The 16,958-nt window shown below is 39.6% G+C and overlaps 1 protein-coding gene and 1 non-coding gene across 5 annotated transcripts in view; both read left to right on the forward strand.

Moving 5' to 3' along the window:
* ZYX (zyxin) overlaps window positions 1-16,958 on the forward strand; it is a 1,199,731-nt gene that overhangs the window by 906,269 nt on the left and 276,504 nt on the right. The gene's annotated exons all lie outside the window — the stretch shown is intronic.
* On the forward strand, window positions 16,714-16,819 carry LOC122809866. The gene has a single exon (XR_006365980.1). It is a non-coding gene; the product is annotated as a U6 spliceosomal RNA (small nuclear RNA).

Below are 16,958 nucleotides of genomic sequence, written 5' to 3' on the forward strand. Positions count from 1 at the left end.
GAATGTCATTTTGGAGGCTAGAAGGCCTAGTACTAGACAATCTTATGCTGACAAATGGAAAAGATTCTGTGCCTAGAACCAATCACAAGGAATAAGCACAGCAATGCCCAATATTCCTCAGATTCTGCAATACTTAACAGTGATGCTTCATAAGGGACTTTCTTTTTCTTCCATAAAAATCCATGCCTCTGCCATTTCAGCTCATTACAACACAGAACCACCTCCCCTCTTCTCTCATCCTCTGCTAAAGCAGTATCTCAGAGGGGCCAAAAATTTAAGACCTCCAACTCCTGCATGGGACCTCCGTTTTGTTTAGTTAAAACTCACTCTCCCTCCTTTTGAGCCAGCTGCTACTGCAGACCTAAAATTTCTCTCCTGGAAAACTGCTTTCCTTTTAGCAGTCACTTCAGCTAGAAGGATTTCAGAATTACAGGCTCATGGCAGTGGAGCCTTTCATTTATTTTTCATCCGGACAGGGTGGCTCTCAGAACCAGTCCACCTTTCATGACTAAGGTGGCATCCAGTGTGGCTCTTAATCAGACCATTCATCTGCCAACCTTCTCCAATCCACAGAACAAGGGTGAGCGGATTCTGCATTCACTGGATGTATACAGACAACTTGGATTCTATTTAAACAGGACGAAATCTCTAAGAAAATCTGAACAACTATTGGAGGCATTTGCTGCAGGGGCAGAGGGAAAGGCTATTTCAAAGCAGAGTATTTCCAAATGGATAAGCCATTGTATTCGTTTCTGCTATATGCACCATGGTAAACCTATCCCCAAGGGGATCAGATCTCATTCCACCAGGGCTGCCTCTACTTCAGCAGCTTTTCTCAGAGGGGTCCCTACCAGAGACATTCTAGAAGCTGCTACTTGGAGCTCACTTCATATGTTCACAAAGCATTACCATTTACGTCTTTTTTCTAAATCCAGGGCAGGCTTTGCCACTGCAGTCCTGCAGAGGCCTTATAGCTGCTCCTAAAGCTGTTTAGTTCCATCCTCCCATCCATAGCTTTGGGATTCTACCCAAATGTAATGACTGCAACAGTGAAACATGAAGAACATAGTACAGTTGTGTACACTTACCATAAATGTAGATGTTCGAGTGTATTCACTGTTGCAGTCCAGATTACCCACCCGCCAGCCCCCTTTCTGTACCTTTCATTCCTTCACTGTACTCCAAAGCCTTTGTGGTGTATTTGCTTTTAGTTGAAGGTAAATTTTATGTGTTCTAAAGTGCATTTATATATTTATAGTTATATGTATTTTTTTTTTTGCTCCCTATTTGGGGGGCACCTGACATCTGGGGCAAGAAAAACGGATTTAAAATGGCGTCTGCTGCATGTTTTATACCCCTGATGACCTGATGTCATGGAAGAGAAGACAGCAGCTGACACAGGACCCAAGACTTTGTTATTCAGGCCGACTGAGGGCAACTTGCCAGCAGATTACCCAAATGTAATGACTGCAACAGTGAATGAATACACTCTAACATCTACATTTATGGTAAGTGTACATAACTGTACTTTTTGCCTGAAGACCTTTTTTTGTTTTTTTGACACATCCCAACTCTTCACAGCAGTATGGGTAGTGTAAATGCAGAGGCTGCTTAACCAGCTTACATGGTGTGGGAAAAGGAACAAAGACACCTGCTAATGTACTGATAACACCATCTGAATTCAAGGGGCAAGACCATTAGATGTGAAACTCTCTGCATAAGCTTTCATATACTGCACATGCTGTTTACCACCCCTGACAAAGATCTCACTGTTGTGAGCTGCATTAGTCATGCATGCTCAGTAGCACTTCTCACTTCCATTGTGTTGGTATAAGTCTACATTTCCTACACATACAAATTCATAACACTGTCATGTATGGTGCCTTCAGGTAGCTCCATAAAGCTATTGACTCCCATTACTTGTTTGGTTTAAACCTCCTATTCTGTGGGCATCCGAAATCAATACTTGACAAGTGCACTGTCTGGTGTCTTTGGCAAAGACAGAGGATCTGCTACCTGTCACATTTCATGCAAATGATTTATTCTGAATGAAGTCTGGCATTTTTCCATTATTAAAATGGATTTTTTTTACAGCCCCAGGATCAGTGGCTATATTTCTAAGTAAAGCCTTTTAATATGTCTTCTTCATTTGGATATATCAAAGCATAATCATCCCATAATCCTGACTTCAGACTTAACTGTCTATAAGCAGCTAGACAGCTGGATGTTCCATGATGTTCATCATATCGATCACTGCTGCAGTTAGCCTTAGCTATATGGGGTTATATCCTGTCAAGGATATAACAGCAAGCCAGCTTCCAGACCTTCAGGGCACTTTCCATATGTCAAAATTGTCAGGCAGCTCAATAAAAGACAAGTTTGGGTGCAAAGTGCTTCAGAGTTTTAATGCTGCTGAAGTGTATGCTCCTGTGAAGCTTTCCAGGATCGATGGTCGGCTTGTGCTTTCCAGGATCGATGGTCGGCTTGTGCTTTCCTTTGGACAGATAAGTTCCCTTTGGGAGTAAAAAAAAAAACTTTCATTTTCTTAATTTTGTCGATGTTTTATTACTTTCCTCTTCAGGAAAGCTATTTCAAACTAGGAGATTTGTGTTTTAATAGACTGTCTCGAGACAGCAACATACTTTTAAATGGAGTGATATTTTTTTCTCAGTTTAAAAGCAGTGTAAATCTACTGAAAACATTTTTTTATGTGGATAAGTTGTATTTATTATAGTTTTGTGTGTGGGGCTAACATGGTGTTATAAAGTGTGCTTTACTGTGTGCTTTCTGTTAAAGTAACTTTTGTGGACTGGTAGTGTTTACCAGCAATTGCTTGCCTACCCATGGGAAAGAGGTGCCTGATTATGGGAATAGACTACCGGTCCCATGGCTGATCTTTCTTCCAGCCACAAAAAAAAAAAAAAAAAAGAAAAATAAGCAAACAGTCTTTGCCGCCACAGCAAGCTAGCATTTTGCCTCAGCCACAGGTAGGTGACTCTGCTGTGGCCATTTGTTGTACCCCAGACCACTACTTTTATCCCAGATCCCTGTGGTGTAGCATATGCAGCCACTATCCATATCCTCTGTGGCTGTTGGGGCACTTCAGTGAGCAAGGGAGCGGGAACAGAGAAGGTTTCCCTGTTCTGTCAGAATGCTGTACCCGTTCCTGGGGGGAGCTGCTACAGCCATTAGTAACACAGATGGCACCTTTTTTCCTATCAAAAAGAAAAAAGTATGCATCTTCCCCGACTCCGTTTTCTTTGGATAGGAGTAGTTTACTAGGTCTGGTTTAGGGTTTAATTCAGGCTGTTGATCCTTCTTGTAAAGTAGTTTTTGTTAAAAGAAAGAGGGAGTCTTTTCATGAAGAGATTCAAGTTCTGAATCTGAACAGAGAGCAGGGTTTTTCCTTAGATTTCTGATTCTGACTCAATGGGGAGCTCAATTTCTGGTTCACTCTTTGAGGGTTACTCTTTCTCTGAGACTATTAATATAATTTGCCAGTGTTTTCAGTGGGAGAACTCTGAGGTTTCCCAGTCCCTCAGAAAATACAATGCGTTGTTGCAGAAGGATTTTCTAGATCATGCACCCATTAATAAAAAGGCAGATAGGATGCATAAAGTTCCTGTCTTTTACATTTTTATACGCTGTTCCCAAACCTGACCCAGCAGCTGTAGCTTTAGTTGATCTCACTGCTATTCCCAAACCTGACCCAGCAGCTGTAGCTTTAGTTGATCTCACTGCATCTAAGCACTTAGTTCATTCCAATCCTACTCTTTTTGATAAGGATGGGAAAATTATTAATGGGTATGGGGGGAAAAGGGTGTATACTTCTGCAGTTTTTTGATTTTCAGAGTTTTGATTTGAAAAGCTCTTTTGTTAAAGTTTGTTCTGACAAATTGTGAAAGTATGAGGAATATTTTATGTACAACTTATAAGGAAACACATCTACATTAGATAACTTTTTCTTCTATTGCACGGGCACTACTTCTTATTTACTCTGCGTGTGCCTGTGTGTGTGTGTGCATCTGTGTGTGTGTCTGTGTAACTCTGTTGATACTTCTTCCAACCTACAGCCACTGGTACTGTTTTCAGAAGGTTTGCATCACTGCATTCTTAAAACCTTCCCAGGTAATGTCAGAAATTAGATTTTAAATTCTCTCTTGCATAGAGACTTGGTATTTTCCCTCTCTGCTGCAAAGGTAATCAGAAAGTCTGATGAAAGAACAAGCTGATCCAGGGGATCTCCTAAGATTTTTCAGCCCTCTTTTTTTGAAATTTCCAAGGGATGCTCCATTTCCTCATCCAGTTTTGGCAAAAAAAAAATAAAAAAAAACAGAATAAACACTCACAACAAAATACAGGTAAACAGATGTTAAAGACGAAATGGCAAGGGGCAGTAGCATAGTAATGGTGAGGTGAAAGGGATAATTGCTGCATCTGCTATCTTAGAGAGGGTGCAGTTCACCCTAGAGAAGCAAAAACAAATTGTATAAATGTCCTTTTTTCCCCTTTAACAGAAGCAGGGATTAGAAAAACTACAAAAAAATCCTACATGGACATCAGGGACTTCAGGCAACTTCTCATCCCCCTTTCTATGTCACCTGCTCATCCCTACACTTTATGTATGCGATAAGTCACTGGCACTGCCCTCGAAGACTTCCAACTGGCGGGGCAGGTGGAGGGGGTGGTACAGAGACCCATGGTGAGCAAAACTGCCAGTTATTAGGCCTGCTACCATGTCATTTAAAAAAATTAATTTGCTAGTCTTATTGAAGCAATTTGATTCAAGTGCTTGCTGTTTGTTCAAAAAAAAAAAAAAAAAATATATATATATATATATATATATATATATATATATACATATATATATATATATATATATATATATATATATATATATATATATATCAATATCATTTTTTATTATTATTTATTTTATTTTTTTTTTATCAAACTGGAGTGCCTGGTCTTGAGTTTCGAATTTGTTTTTATATTTATAAAACTAGAAGCCTGGAGTGACTGTACAGCCAGGGAGTCTGATTTTTGTTTTGTACCTGGCGTGTTGAACTGGAAAAAAAGGATATTCGCACAACTGGACGTCTGGAGTGAGTGAATGGCTGGGGACCTTGCTTTTTTAACTTGGGGCCTGGAAATGGAAGAAACTGTTAGTCAGTCAGCAGGTAACTGTCCATAATTCAATCATAGAATAGCATATATATATATATATATATATATATATATATATATATATATATATATATATATATATATATATATATATATATATATATATATATATATATATGTGTGTGTGTCTATGTATATACATAAAATGTAATATTTGTTATTTTACTGTGTTTACATATGCCTAAATCCAAATGTGAATCTGAGTATCAGCTGTCTGGCAGTGGTGGACTGGGATGGGTCAAATTAAAATGTAATGCAGTTCGACTTTGACACAATTGCCAGTAATGTATGATTGTAGCTGCATTAGTGTGGCACAAAGTTTTGTATAGTTTTTGGCTCTTAAGAAGATAAATGATCATATCTTGTATTGCTACGCTGAAAACTCTGGGAGTAGTGGAGAAGTAATGGTTTGGTTTGTTTTCTCAATCAAAAAATAGGTGCATTTTTTCTGAATTAAGGTTATACCTCTCATCGGTGTCTGATTTTTTGAATCGAATTTTAGTGCTTTACCACTTAATCCCTTCAAAAACTGGTGACTTTAGGATACAATGTGGTGAAATACACGTCATAAATTGACACCAGAGTTACCAATTTCTTAATCTTTATTTCAGAAAATGTATATTATTAATTTACATTCTCTTATTCTGTCAGTGACTCTAGTTTACAACCCTAATATTAAGTGTCCTTGAGCTGTCCCTGATTATTATCCTGGATTCTGATAAGTGGTAACTGATTTTTAAGGAATGGAATAGAGGCCGAATTTTGAGGTACCCTGTCAGTGCTGGTTATTACAGCTTTGCTGGCTGTTCAATGGGTGTATGCGGTGCGGGGGTGTAAATAAGAGTTTTTTATTCATCGTGGCCGTTTTTATTTATTACTTGATCATGTCTATTGATTGGACTTTCAATGAATGCTATGCTGTTTTATGGAGGGGGAAGAAAGAGATGAACGTTCTTAATTCATCAACGCTGTTTTTTTTTATGTATTAGTTGATCACTGAAAAGTCCATTCAGTAAAAACAGTGATTGTTACCCAGTTTTAAGGGAAGGGAAGATTAGTTCTTATTTCATCAAGGGTGCTTTTATCTATAATTAATTATTTTTGCTGATTTGGACTTTTGTGAATGATTTTTCCTTAAGAATTTTCTGGGAATGTTTGTTTGCAAGATCTTTGTATGTTGCTTTGCTCTGATGCATGTCAATTTTACTTCTATCTTCCATTAGCTTCTTTGTTTTTTCCTGGATACAGTTTGTTGTAGAGTTTTTGCTTTGATTCATTGTTGTTGACTTGCTGTACATATTGTGGTGGATCCCAGGGAGGGAAGATAGTGAGTTCAGAGTAAGAATACCACAAATGTCCTTCCTTTCATGTGAAGGACTTCCATGGAATTTCATGCATGTATAACATGCTTATTCATTGCTCAGTTACTCAATATGTTAACATACATAAGAGAAATTGCATCAGTGTCCAGTCCAGTTCAGATCCTAGCTTCAGAGATGGTTCTATGTGTATTGTACTTTTACCTGGCTGAAAATTTGAACTCTCAAACCTACACTTAATGTTGACACAGCAAATCCATTTTTTCTTACCATTTACTTTTGCATACTTAAGACCCGAGCTGTTTTCTACTAAGAAGTGATAAAAGAGCCGACAGCCAGTTAGCAGACTGCAGGCTGCACTGAATATGTTGCTTTAGTCTAGATTTTATGTGACGGCTGTAGCTTGATATTTTACAAAAGGAAGAGTGGTGTGGGAATTTCATATTGGCAGCATACTCTCTTAGTCATCGTGCACTTGCCCAAGTTGCCTTTGGGGTCACATTGACTCAACATCCGTGGGGGTTTGCACAATAATATTAGATAACAGTGCACACCTCTGAATGGCTGCTGTCATTGCTCATATTACTACATTTTGTATGTAGCACAGTAGTCAAGCTATTATAGTATAGCTTTTTATGTTGGCAGTTGGATTTCGCCTGTAAATAGATGTGGATTGTGCCAAATCCTGAACTTGTAAATTTATGTTCTAAGCTACTGTCTGAATTACGTGTGTTCATTTTATTTACCATATATTTTATTTGGAAGTGAGAAGAGACAGACATTAAAAAAAATATTCGGTCTTTGCATTGTCTGTTTAGCAATTCTATGGTTCCACAACAGCATCTTCCATAACAATGGTAATTAATATTTCAGTAAGCATAGACTCCGCGACAAACATATACGCACAAGATCTAAGATAACCTAAGAAAACGCATACATGAACAGTTACAAAACTGGAACAGAAAGGTGAAAATAGAGTTAAAGTAGTACAAGCCCTGGAGTAGTTACTACTAGGTTAAGGGAGCTGAGAGAGACCTGTAAGATTATGTAATTTACATTATGTGCAGTGGATTTGGAGCGTTAACTGTGTGGTAAGATGAATCACAGTTTAGGATTAGTGAGCTTATCTAGTAAATGGAAAGGAGGTAAAAAAGGTATTACGCACTTGGCAAAGTATTTGTGATGCGCCTTTTAGATGAACGTTTGTATCCAAACGGTTTTAGTAAGTATTTTTTGCTCTGTGGCCTGAACAGGAAGTACTCTGGTTGATTATGGCAGTCACTTCCTCCGAAGTTAACCAGTTTGGGGGCCAGAACATCTGTCTGGTGGTATAGCAAACATTAAACCGTTTTCTAATTTCATTATTTCATCTGACAGAAGGCTTTAATGTGCCATGGAACTTTCATGGTACATTAAACCTATCGCCAAATTAAATGATGATAGAAGAGACTGAAATCAGGCCAACATTTTTTTTACCCTTCATGACAGTTAAATGATTTACTCTGAAAATGCTTTAAACTTTCAGTAAAACTTCCTGTTTGGACTTGCTCCTGGTCTGCATTATGGAAGTCCTCCCCACTGCCTCAGTCAACATTTTTTGTTTCCCTCCTTAGGTGGAGGGACACTCCAGATGACCTAGCTACTCCTCTGGCAAGGGGGTTCCAAAAAAATGTCTCAAACCTCCCAAAACCAAGGACAGTCCAACAGTCTGAATGACTATTGAAGAGATCGTGTGACCCCTACCACCTTGACCCCTTTTTTCTTCCAGAAAGTCTGAAGCTCCATTTTTCTGTTTGGCAACAGTTTAATTTTCAGAGCCCATTTGTCTGAAACATTCTTTAAGGTTACAGATGGCAGTGTGAGGAAATTCCTCCTTTCCAGGAGGTTATTCCTCATACTCCAGATCAGACTCTTTCTTTCTACTGGTTCTTCATCAGATGGTGTCCTGAGGAGTGATAGAATCAGTTCCTTCTTCACAGGTAGGGAACGATTTTTATTCAAGGATGTTCCTAGAGCCAAAGAAAGAAAATGCTTGGAGACCAGTTCTGGATACTTCTTTCCTAAACATGTTTGTGATGATGCCTTAATTCAAAATGATGTCACTTCACAACTTGTTACCTCTTTTTCCTCTTTCAAGTTTCCTGGCAACGTTAGACTTTATCAGCACATCCCTATTCATCCAGACATTAGATGTGCCTTAAGGTTTTGTGAGTCTGGATCACATTGTTCTCTGCCTTACCCTTTAGATTATCCACTGCACCAAAGAGTGTTCACAAAGTGTCTTGCTCCAATTATAGCTCATTGCAGGCTAGAGGATAGCCACATTTGTCCATAATTAGATGGCTTGCTTATCTTTACAGAGTCTTTTTCCAAGTGTCAGGAATCTTTCTCTCAGGTGAGAGATCTCTTACATGAACTGGGATTCCAAGCGAACATTCAAAAGTCATTCTTGACTCCTTCACACAGGACTGTGTTCCAGGGATTTCAACTAGACACCCAGTTCAGAGTTTTTCTTCCACAGGAAAAACAGATATTTATCTAGATCTATTTTTAAGGATTTTCAGCTCTGACTTTGGTCTCAGCAAGAGAATACCACAGGATCTTGGGTCTCATGACATCTATGATTCTCATGATACCCCTGACATGACAACACATGAGAACAATATTGTAGTATCTGAAATCTGTTTGGTCCCAGCATCAACACCCTTTATCCTGTCAAGTCCTAGTGCTGGGGTTTGTCAGAAGAGAAATCTTTTGCTGGAGACGACAGATATTTTTTAAACCCAGGTCTCCCCTTCTCTAAAGCAGTCAGTCACCATAGGTGTTTCAGAATTTACTTTGGGAGCAGTTTCAGGAGATTTAAAGTGCAGTAGTTGTGGGGAACCAAGGACAGACACAAGCACATAATTATCGAGGAAATGCTTGCCCTGATCAAGGCATTCAACTCCCTGAACCAGCTTTGGTCCCTGGGACCTCTTCAAGTGGTTACTGACACTGTCATGTGGTACATCAACAAAAAAGAGGAAACCAGGTTGTATCCCCTTTGCAGACTAGCCATGTTAGCTTTGGATGCAGCTTCACAGCACAGTTTCACTCTGCAGTCATACTACATTAAATCAGAACAAAACTTTGTGGCAGACAAGCTTAGCAGGAGCAGGGCAGACCTCATGAATGGAAACTAGATTGGGTGCCTTCCAAGATTTAATCCATCTATAGGGAGTTCTTCAAGTAGACTTATTTGCCTTCTCTCTGAACAATCAACTATTACATGCCTTTTATTTCCTAGGACAAAAATCTTCCTGTATTTTTTTTACCCTTCCCTCTAATATCCAGGGTACTTCTGAAGAATCAGAAGGAATCCTACCTTCTGGCCCAGGCAACTGTGGTTCTCCCTTCTTTTGGAAATGGCCAGGGCCAAGCTTCCTCACAGACTGGATCTACTCCCACAAGAAATGGGGATGTTTTGATACTCTCCTTCATCTGTCAACTTTGACTGCCAGGATGATTGGGTCTTAATTCCTTTAAAGCACCTGATTACTGTATACATGCAGCAGGTTTTAATGGAGGTAAGACAGTCTGCTACTAGAAAATTGTACATTAACAAATGAAAACCAGCCCCCATTCAGGGCTAGTTCTTCTCTGGTTCTATAATTGTGTGAGTTAGTATTCTATGGCCTTTCTAATTTCTCTATCAATGTTCATTTACTGTCCATTTTAACATGTTTGCCAGTGGATCCTCCTCTTTCAATGTATTCTGATGTCAAAATGCTCTTGAAAGGTTATTAGCATAAGAGGCCTGAAAGAAAACTGGTGACCGCTCCTTGGGATTTTAATTTTGCGCTAGAGAAGCTAACACTTGGTCATTTTAACCAGCTAATCTGGCTGACCTGAGGTTCTTAACATGGAAAACAATGTTAATGAATGCTCTGACCTCTGCAGGAAGAGTATCTGTGTTGGAATCTCTCATGATGAGTCACCCCATCTTATTTTCCTTAGTGACAGGGTTTCTTAGAACTAATCCTTTTATGCCTAGAGTGGTATCTGAGTTTATGTTAAGCTAAACTGTTCATGTCCTATTTTCTTTCCAGAAACTAAAAATGAGGAATAAAGGATACTCCCATGTCCTGGATGTCCACAGGCAACTCTGGTATTATCTTGACAGAACCAAGTCTTTCAGGTATTCGGATCAGTTGTTCATTTTAGGTACAGATAAGAAGGGTAGCCTGTGTCAAAACAGACTGTTTATAAATGGTTGTCTAAGGCTATTACCTTATGTTATACTCACTATAACAAAATTGTTCAGGCAGAGTCAAGGCCCACTCTAACAGTACCATGGTTTCCTCTATGGCTTTTTGGAAAGGGTGGGATTCTAGTATTCTAGAAGCTGCTACTTGGGCCTCTGTACATACTGTTGCAAAGCAGTAAAAGCTTGATTTATTTTCTAGGTCCAGATCAAGCTTTGCATGATAATTCTCCAAGGGCTCATAGACTCTTCTTCCATCTTCCAGGTGTAGTTACTTAAGGTAATCTATCCATATAGCTAAGGCTACTGCAGCAGTGATCACTATGATGACCATAGTGCAGTTATGCAAGTTAAATTTACCATAACAGTAGATGTCCAAATGATCACTACTGCAGTAGCTGTTCCCTCTCTCCATCCCCCTTGCATTTCGGGGAGTTTTTTTATTCCACAGTGTGGACATTTTTTGTTGCTCCTGGCATTGTCCTTCCAGGGCTCAGCCTCCCCTTCTCTGCTAGCAGGAAAGCTCTGAAGGGCTTCACCCCCAAACATATCTTTTAGTCACCTCAGCTTGATCCGCCGGACAGTTTGGGCATGTGGAAAATACCCTTAAGCTTTGGAAACTGGCTTGCTGTTATATCCTTGGCAGAATTTAACCCGTATAGGTAAGTCTACCTCAGCACTGATTATTTGAGCATCTACTGTTAAGGGAAGTTGTGCGCATCTACTGTTAAGGGAAGTTGTGCTGTCATATGGTAGGTGGGGGGAGACAAAAGTGCAAGACAAGAGTGAATATCAAACATCACTCTTCTTTAAACTTGCTTTTTTCAGGGGAGGGTATACCCCCTGCACCCCTGATATTGGGGGCGAGCCTCCCACATTCCCCAAATGTATAGATTTCAACTCCAAGATCACAATACCTCAGACAAAAGGGCATATTCTGAGAAGTTGCCACCTTGGACTTGGTATATGCAAGTCTGTTTTTTTCAGCCATTCTCACAGAGGGGTTCCCAGTGGGGGTGGCTGTGCACCAGGGCTCAGATCTGAGCCCATTGCTGTTCATACTGGTGATGGACTACATTAACAAACAGGTTGGAGGGGACAGATCAACAAAGTTGCTGTATGCAGATGATGTGCCATTACAAGCAGACTCTATGAGCAAGAACTTCAGCAAGGATAGGGGAATGGGATGCAAAACTTGAAGGCACATGGGATGAAACTACGTACAGGTAAGTCAGTGGTAATGGCAAGAAACTGGGGAAATTTGAAGAAGCTGAGAAATGAGGTAGAAGGGAAGATAATGGAACATGTTAACAGCTTCAAATATCTGGGAGGAGTGGCTAAAGAGAAGGGAAGTTTGAATGAAGAAGTCAAAGCTAGAATCACAGGGGCTGCAGCCAACTGGCATAGAGTGTCAGGTGTAGTATATGACAGAAGAATGCCAATAGAACCTGAATGGTAAGGTGTACAAAACAGTGGTGCGACAAGTACAACTGTATGGTACAGGAACCAGCACAGTAAAGGCAGAGCAGATGAAAAAGCAAGAGGTGATGGAAGTGCCTGCGACAGGTGGTAGGATGCACACTGTGGGACAGACAAAGAAATGAGAACACAAGAGCAGAAGCTCGAGTAGCTCCAATTACAGAAAAGGTCAATGAGAACAGATTACAGTTGGTTGGGCACATGTGCAGGAAAAGCAGAAGATAATCTGGTGAAGATGATTTGGGACTTTTTTTTTTTTGGATCGGGGGGCTGCACTTACTGTACAAGAGTGGCACAAGCCGTGATCTGCTTGGTACTTAATGTAGCTGGCAAAGCAGTAGTAGATGTTAAGTATGCATAAATTAAGTGATGATACTGTTAAATGTAGAGAGTAGTTCAATGGAAACAAGAATAAATTAACTTTTTTTTTTTAAATATATAGGAGATGCAGTGCATCTGTGCTGCCAAAATTACCATGTTCTATATAACAGATCAGCACTCGGAATATTCTTTAATAAGAAGTAATTCAATTGCATATGCAGCAGGAAGCCAGAAAAGTTGAGTCTAAGGATTGTGATTTTTCTTTTCTTGCAAAACAAAATAAATACTTTTAATCTGTTTTCTTTGATCTTTTCTGAAATTGGATCTACTAGGTAACATTTGTTCTTAGAATTTATATCTAGTCCAGTAATGGTACTTGGAGAACTGGAAGTGAAATTGTTGAGTCACAGAATCTTTCAACACTGCAGCTTTGTTGTCTAATGAAGTGTGATGCTTTAGAAGAGAACTGTGCAATGATCACAGGGTCAATCTCCGGTACTTACGGATCTTGCATGACAAAAAAAGAAGATGCATTTTAATGAAAATAAATGTTGAAACCAGAAAAAAAAAAACGTAAAATTACAGGTCTGTAAGTGTAGTTAATAGGTCAAAACCCAGAGTTACAAACCTGGAGGTGTGAGTCATATTCTTGTCTGTCATCTTCCTTACATGGAAAAGTATGACCCTGAGTGTAACAAAGCAAATGTCCCCAAGCAGATGCATGCTGGGTCATAGCACAAAGTTTATGACAAAATACATAAAACCCTGTACAGAACAATGTACAGATCGTACTTCTCCATCAACATGGGGGAAGTGAAAAAATGAAAACCTTTCAGAACAGTATTTAGACAGTGTGTTCAATGACAAAGAAGTTTTATTGTGCAATTAGGTCAAAAAAGTTAGACTGCACTAAGTATGAACCTGTGTATCAGAATATTTACTGCTTGTTGGTGCATCAAGTAAAACCTTGTTTCAAAAACATTTAACATAAGACACAGATATTATTGAATCACACTTAATGTGATTTCTTGATGTTTCGTATGTGCATAACAGCATCTAGAGAGCATGATGTATTTTTACTTTTGTCAGTCCTTAACATTTTTGAGGTATATTTTAATAAAAACCGTTGTAAACTTTTTATTAAACCATGGCCCAAATGTTAGTGTATCCCTTGGTCATGTCACCTCAGGGGATACTATGTGGTGCCTGAGCATGCGTGGCTGTTCGTCCATTAAAATTTGTGGCATACTTCATGCTTTCTCTTCACTAACACCATTGGGATTAAAGTTTGACATGTACACCCACTGACATCCATCTGCAGAAAATACAAGTTTTATGTTTTTTGTTTTTTATGCAGAAGCTGAAAACTTTCAGTAATAGGGCAAAAATGAATGCTGTTCAGCAGTTTATGCACCACATGCTGTGCTGCAAAGGTAAGTTGTGGGAAAAACACTTGAACGATACCAAGTAAAAATGGAAGTAAGAAAGCAAGAGTCCAGTAGCGGTTGCATGGGTCACACATCCATGGTTATCATGGCAAAACAGGGACATAGCATACCATCCAAGTTTGCTGTGCTCTTGTTTTGTTCCTAGAAAGTTACTTTTTGTCTCATATATAGCAGAATAAATGTACAAAAAGAAAATAAATGTACAAAAAGAAACTGAAGGGGAGAAACTTTGGAGTATTGAACAATTTCCTGCAAAAACATTGTTTTTTGTAAGACAGTGTTGCATTTATAATCTATAAGGAGATATCTGCTATTGGCTGAGTGTATCTGCCTTGACTTTCAGAATGGAGCACCATTCTCTCATGGCTGGGCTGATGTTACATCAGACCTCTTTGCATACCTGGTATATAGGTGGCATCTGCACCCCACCATCCTCACTTCATTTTTGCAGTATGAGCTCACTACAAGAGAGTGATAAGTACCCAATAGGGTACTACTTTCTTTCCCTGTCTTTGCAATTCTGGGTATTTGATTATTTGTGAGCTAAAGTCCAGAAAATAGTCTTTCAGGCATGAAGGTATGAGGTATGTCCACACTGAAGCAAGCGACCATCAGTGCTTGTATATGCCAAGTACTACGTAACGACTTCCACATTTTCTGCCTAAGTACACATGACATAGCTGGCTATAATTTCTGCTAGGTGTTTCATCCAAAGACTGTGAAGAGATGTCAAGAAAGCCTCAGTTCAACTAGATACTTTCTTTCCTATTAAAGTCATCCTCCATGTCTGCAGAAAAGCTGCAGCGGCTGGCATAGACATCCATCATGGAAACAAAAATGAGAAATGCATCCATAGGGATGAAAAGAGGGAAACCCCTTAACTTTTAGGGTCATTGGAAACCTTAGGTTCAAGTGTGCTAGCTTTTCAGAGGCACTAGAACAGCTCCAGGTTCTGATGCCTGTTATTGCTGAGGCTTCCGACATTTTGCTTTGGGGAGACTGTCATGTGTGCAGCCCAAAGCACAAGACACTAGACCAAAGACCTGGCCATGTACTCCTCATATTTCACCATCTGTGACATCCACTTTGGAACAAAATTTGATTATCAAAGAAGGGGAGTGTGGAATCCTTAGTTACTGTCAAAGGGGGCATCTGAGCCCTCAGATTGGAATCTGGGACTTAGCCTGTAGGATCCTCAAATCACCAGTGGCTGCCTACTCACATAACACCCTTGCACCTATACCTAAAGAGCCTCTTATGCCTAGACAGCTGTCTTTTGGCAGATACTCCCCATCCAGCCAGTAGCACCAGCCAGTCTTTCTTTGAGGATTAGACTAAGTTGACTCAGGGTTTCTTTTGTATAGCCTGCTGCCAGATTCAAAACAACTGTCTGTGTCTAGAGGTCCACCATCCAAAAATAAGAGGGTGTCACCAAATAAAGTAACTGAGACTGCTCTGATTCTGAAGATGAGGTTGAACTGAACCACATGTGATAGCTTTACTTCCCTCTAGTCTTCAGCACAGGTGGTGAGAGCACTTTGACCTTTATTTCATCAGCATAGTGTATGTTATTGGGGAACACACACTATTATTGTAAGAGACCACATGAAGGGTAGTCTCAAGAGGGCTTTGACTCCCAAAAGAGATTCTGGAACTTTCTGGGTCTTGGGTCCCCTAAGACCATGGTTAGTCCTCCAATCCAAGAATCTCTTTTTGGATGTTTTTCAAGAAGCATCCTTGAAACAAGATTCCCATTCCCCTCTACCTGTGAGTGAGTGACCCAAGAGATTTTATAGGGTTCAGAATTTTTGCAAGTTTCTGTGTAGAAATATGTTTGTTGATCAGATAGTGCCCCTGGAAACTGCTAAGAAACTTCTTGACTTTAGGGTAGAATATTCTTTTCAGTGACATGGAAAGCTGATTGCTTGACCATTTTGGGAAAAAAAGTATATACTTCAGAGTATGATGCTATTGGATTCAACATCCAGGGCTGCTCCAAGAAGGTCAGTTATCAGGAGACATTCTTGGATGAATCCAGTCCCTTTCTGAGGATTTGAAGGTATTAATCCATTAATACTTTTGATAATTCCATACCCTCTGTCAAAGTCTTATGCTGAGATGTTTCCAAACTGCTAAATACAGCACTGAAGCAGTGACCGGCCTCCATTAAGGAAACATATTGTTAGGATAGCATCCTTCTGGTAGTCTTAGCAGACCTCAGATAAAAGCTGGTCATATAAAAGTGAAATTAAAAGCAGTCACTTTCCTCAAACAGTCAGAGTAACATTTATTGACACTATAATTGTTGATTTTTCATAAGTAGTTTAACATCCTTCTAGCAGACTGAATATCTTTGATCTAATTCTCACAAATATGGCCACTTCTTGCACACGTCTGTATGTATCATTATGCCTTGTTACGTCAGGTCATAATTAAGTCATCCTTTCCTTTAAAACAGGTAAACAGCTCTGTGTTTAAGGACTTATCAGAAGCAAACCTTCAGTTACTTGATGACCTAAGTAAATTCTTTTGAAATCCTCCTCTAAAGGATCCCAGGGCTAAAGCTGCTACCTGTACCTCTCAGCCAACTCAAAAATGAAGCAGTAGGTTGCCTGGTTATCAGTGCCAAATAAGTCCTTTCTGAACCACTACTTACCTCTTTAATCTGAGCCTCTGCACAGATTACATTCTTGAAACCTGGAAAGCCCCCACAGTAATGCTTGCTTCGGCAGCACATATACTAAAATTGGAACGATACAGCGAAGATTAGCATGGCCCCTGCACAAGGATGACACTAGGGTTGGGAGGGTGGCCTAATGGTTAAGTTGTTTGTCTTGTCAGGGCATTTAGCCTAGTACTAATCTACGAACCTATAATACATTAAATAAGGGTGGCCCAACCATGGACCCTTGTAACTATAGGCCCATTATTCTCACTAGCTTCATATATAAAGCTATAGAA

The sequence above is a fragment of the Protopterus annectens genome, chromosome 8.part0 (assembly GCF_019279795.1).
Source record: "Protopterus annectens isolate FY-2018-M chromosome 8.part0, PAN1.0, whole genome shotgun sequence".
Lineage (NCBI taxonomy): Eukaryota > Metazoa > Chordata > Ceratodontiformes > Protopteridae > Protopterus > Protopterus annectens.